Raw genomic sequence first — 5,255 nt, 5'->3', positions numbered from 1 at the left:
CCCTTGCCAACTTCGGAGTTGTTTTCCCCGGCCGCCGCCTCGCTCTGTCCCGAGGCCGGCCCCCGAAGCCCCGGAAATCGGCTGAAAGACCGGCGCTGCGGCGCGCCCTCGCCTAGAGCCGGCCCGCAGGCCGCGAGCGCCCCGGTCCAGGCCTGGCCGCCACCTGCTGGGGCTTGAGGCCACTTCCTCTTTGGGCCAAACTTTACCGACTGTCAGCCCCCAGGGCCGGCCCGGGCGCTGCTCAACTTCTCCAGCGTGTCCAGCCCGCGGAACGCGGCAGGGGAGCGGGGGAGTGGGACAGGCGGCTCGGCACAACGCCCAGTCCCTCGCGCAGACCGTACCCCAGCCAGCCCAGGGGTTGCAGGAGCCCGAGCGGAGGAGGGGGCGGGTGACGAGCCTGGCCCCACCCCTGCCAATCAACGCGCTCTCCGCCCACCCGACCGTCTTAACGCCTTTCCGGTCGTGCAGCGTCTTGTCACTTGGGCTTTGAAGGCGCTCAGCTTCCACTTTTAACTCTGCTTTGTTTAGTCCTTTCCGTATAACGTTAGTTACAGGACACGTCTGTCAAAGGGCAACTGCTTATTCCGTAACTGTCATGTCTTTCCTTTGAATCCTTAAGCTCTCAGTACTTTTCTTGTCCCAGTGTCTGTGATGCGGTAGCACTTTTCTTGATGAGCCTCTATTATAGCAATTACCACACGTTGTTGTAACTATTTGTTTACTCTTTCCCGCCCCTGCCCCTCCCCTGCTGTGGAAACTGAAACTTCCTGTAGGCTGGGGCCTAGACTGTTTACCTTTGTACCCACAAGGCTTCTCTCCTGCTGAGACACTGTAATTCAATAAAGGAATAAATGTGCCTTCCCTTCTTGCTGGCCATGTGACGTTGAGAAAATTGTTTAACCTCTCTGTGCTTCTCAATTGTAAAATGGGGTTAATAATGTACAATTCCCTCTTAAGGTTATTGTCAACATTTAGGGAGATAATACAAGTTGAGCATCTAGGGAGTGTTTCAGACACGCTAGCAATTATTATTATTAGTCACAAGAGATATTTCTAATTTATGTGGGCTTGGGTTGCAGGTTTCTTGTGGCACTTATAGGTTATAATAGTAAGCAATAACAATAGCAAATAGTTTTTGAGCTTTTTTTCACATTTCAGGCACAGATCTAAGCACTTTTCAAGTGTTTGCTCTTTTAATCCTCTCCACAATCTTGAAAAGTGGTTATTATTGTTACTCCCATGTTACAGGTAAGGAAACTCTGGTACAGAGGGGTTTAGTATTGCCCAAGATCATGGATCTGGTAAATGCTGAAACAAGGGTTTGAAACTAGGCAATCTGGCTTTGGACAGAGTGTACATTCAGAACCTTACTACTCTCACCTCTTTACAAATGGTACAGACAGTTTTCTGTTCATGACATTTATTGTTGACATCAGTTTTGATGTGTTCAAAACTGAGACCTCAGCAGGGCCTGAAGCCATAGACTTGGCCATAAAAAGTCCTTCTGCCACTTGGATCTTGGTCCCATGCCAAGGGAACTTGGTTCCTTGGTCTCTCTCTGTTCCCTACTATAGCCCTTGGGATTAATGAGGGGTGAAATAGAACCCTAAGTGTGGGAGGAAGATGTTGAATAAAGGGAAGCAGGGCAGAGAGGTTGGGGAAATTAAAAATACTTAAGTCCTGAAAGCCATCATGGAAGTTTAGTTGAGTGCAGGCTGTGTTCTCTATGCTGGCTACTTAGCAGATGCCTGGAACTTGTAAGCGTTCACTTTAACTTCAAGGAGCTTACAGAATAGTTGGGAAGAGAGGTCAGATATATAAATTTAAAAAGTCAGCCATGGGGAGTACTTGGGAGTGGGCTTGTGGGGAGTTTAGAAATGAATTTAGAAATAAAACTGGAAAAGTGGTGGCGAGATGGGAAGAGTTGTAAGGGGCAGGAGGAGGAGGAAGAGCCCATGGTCTGGAATGCTGAATAAACTAAGATTTGGAAAAAAAAAAAAAATCAAGATCTAGGTTGGGGACTGCCCTGGTGGCACAGTGGTTAAGAATCCATCTCCCAATGCGGGGGACACGGGTTCGAGCCCTGGTCCGGGAAGATCCCACATGTCGTGGAGCAACTAAGCCCATGTGCCACAACTACTGAGCCCACGTGCCACAACTACTGAAGCCCACGAGCCTAGAGCCCGTGCTGTGCAACAAGAGAAGCCACCGCAATGAGAAGCCCGTGCACTGCAAAGAAGAGTAGCTCCCGCTCGCCTCAACTAGAGAAAGCCCACGCACAGCAATGAAGACCCAACGCAGGCAAATAAAAGAGTGAATTTGAGCCAAAAGAAAATAGGAAGAAGTGAAAGAGAACCTATAATTAGTTTAAGCTTTAATTCGTTTAGTGATTTTAAGTGTCCAAGCCCATATATATCACACTGTAGACCAAGTCCATTTAGAAATGGGTCTGTGGAGATGTTCTTGGAACTCAGAGAAATTGTGAAAAGTACTGGAAAATGGGCAGATATTTGGTTTTCAAAATGCCGGTATCTTTTTTTTTTTTTAATATTTATTTATTTTTGGCTGCGTTGGGTCTCTGTTGTGGCGAGCGGGGGCTACTGTTCGTTGTGGTGCACAGGCTTCTCATTGCGGTGGCTTCTCTTGTGGAGCATGGGCTCTAGGTGCACGGGCTTCAGCAGTTGTGGCGCGTGGGCTCAGTAGTTGTGGCTCACAGGCTTAGTTGCTCCGCGGCACGTGGGATCTTCCCGGACCAAGGCTCGAACCCATGTCCCCTGTATTGGCAGGCAGATTCTTAACCACTGCACCACCAGGGAAGTCCCACCAGTATCTAACTTTGATAGAGTACTCACCATATGTTTGGCACTCTTCTCAGCACTGCACGTATATCATCTCATTTAATCCTCACCACACCTCCAGGAAGTAGGTGTTATTTTTGTCCTCATTTTATAATTGAGGAAACTGAGTCACAGATAGGTTAGATAACTTGCTCAAGATCAAACTACTAGCATGTGCAGCAGCCAAGGTGCTCTGGTCTGAATGTTTGTGTCCCTCCCGCCACCCCCAATTCATCTCTTGATTTCCTAACCTCCAAAGATGATAGTATTAGGAAGTGGGCCTTTGGGAGATGCTTCGGTCATGAGGTGGAGCCCTCAGAATGGGACTAGTAAAAAAGGCTCTAGAGAGATCCCTAGCCCTTTCCACCATGTGAGGACATAGAAAACACTGGCTGTGAACCGGGAAGAGGGCCCTCACCAGAAGGTGACTATGCTGGCACTTTGATCTTGGGCTTCCCAGCCTCCAGAACTGTGAGCAATAAATTTCCCTTGTTTATAAGCTACCCAACTGGTTGTATTTTGTTATAGTGGCCTGAATGGACTAAGGTGGAAACTTGGTACTGAGAAGTCGGGGTGCTGTTGTTACAAATACATAAGAAAGTGAAAGCAGCTTTAGAACGGGGTGATGGGCAGAGGCTGGAAGACTGGAGGTGCATGCTAGAGAAAGCCTACATTGCTGTGAATGGACTGTTAAGGGTGGTTCTTATGAGGGCTCAGAAGAAGAGAGCTACAGAGAGAGACTCAATCTCTCAAGAGAATACCTAAGTGAACAGATGTTGGTGGAAATATGGATGGTAAAGATTATTCTGATGAGGTGTCAGAAGGAGATAAGGAAGACACTGTTGGAAACTGGAGGAAAGGCGATCTTTGTTATAAAGGGGCAAAGAACTTGGTTGAATTGTGTTCATGTCCTAGTGTTCCGTGGAAGGTAGAACTTGTGAGGAATGAAATTGGATATTTGGCTGAGGAAATTTCTAAGCAAAGTGTTGAAGAAGCAGCCTGGTTTCTCTCGGATGCTTGTAGTAAAAGATAAAAATGATTCAAAGGTGGAATTGTTCATCAAAAAGGACACAGAACTTAAAAATTTGGAAAATTCTTATCACGATCTAACATACTATATTTTACTCACTTATCATGTTTATTCCCTGCACCTTCCATAGGGGCAAGGATCTATTCTTTTACTGGTGAATCCCCAGTGCCAAAGGCAATGTCTGGCATAAAGTAGACAATAAATAAATATTTGTTGAATGAATTTTGTTGAATGAATCAGTGACTGCAAATCATAGGCATCACATGGCATCACGTGGATTATGTCTTTTAATCCACTCAACTACCCTTTGAATTATTGGCCCTTTTTTTTTTATTAGCCCATTTTAAAGATGAGGAAATTGAAGCTCTGGGAGGATACACAGCTTGCTGAAGGTCACCCTACCAATAAGTCATAAAGGCTGGATCCAAACCCAGATTGTGTAACTCCAGAGTCCTTGTCCTAACCACTGTGTGGTACTGCTTCTCTGGGAAGCTACATTTTAAAAGACTGACAAAATGATTTAATCCAGAGGAGGGTGATAGGAATAGTGAGGGGTCTCTAAGCTGCTCCGTATGAAAGCTGTTTATGGAAGAAGAAAGGCTTTTCACCTAAAAAAAAGCTTAACTGTAGTGATCGTTTGTATATATGAAAACTAGATCCAAATATTTGAAGAGCTATAGCGTGGAACAAGAATTTGTTTACTCTGTACAGTCTGAAGGGCAGAAACTGGAATTAACAGAACAAATAAAGATAGTCCCTGCTCAGGGTAGAGGAGCTGAAGGCACAGTTAGGGTTGATGCAGAGGGATACCAGCCCTGGGCTTTCAGGGCTCCTTGAAAACCCTGTGACTTGTGGATTGTAGGATGGCAGAAAGTCCGGGAAGACAAGAGCAAAGGAGCTTCTCAAAGCAAGCTGTGTTAGATGCTAATACAAGGCCAAAGAAAGTGAAAGCAGAGAGGAGGCCTGGGGTGGGAAGAAAGGGGTCACGAGGGCCTTTTAGGGAGAAGTTTCAGTAAATGCCTGGTTGGGATGCAGACATAGAGGTTGAGTTAAAAAGAAATGACTGGGGAAGGAATACAGACAGCTTTTGGAAAACCTTGGCTTGAGAGAAAAGGGGAAAATGAGAAAAATCTTTCAAGACTGCAGCAGAATCCAGGAGAGCTTTTCAAGATGGGGAAACCTGTGTGTTTGAAGGGAATGGGGATTGAAGACTCTACCATATGTTGATGGGAGTAAGTTTCCTTGTGCTTTGGAAAGAATTAGATGCCGGGTCAGGGACACCCCTTGGAGGTTTGAGAACCACCTCAATCATGTCCATTCTGGGGCCCTCGGGTGTATTAAAAAATTAAATACTAAGACTGTTTTCAAAATATTTGGTGTATTTTATT

The sequence above is a fragment of the Neophocaena asiaeorientalis genome, unplaced genomic scaffold (genome assembly GCF_003031525.2).
Source record: "Neophocaena asiaeorientalis asiaeorientalis breed wild unplaced genomic scaffold, Neophocaena_asiaeorientalis_V1.1 scaffold27, whole genome shotgun sequence".
NCBI classification, from domain to species: domain Eukaryota; kingdom Metazoa; phylum Chordata; class Mammalia; order Artiodactyla; family Phocoenidae; genus Neophocaena; species Neophocaena asiaeorientalis.
This window is presented reverse-complemented; position numbering follows the sequence as displayed.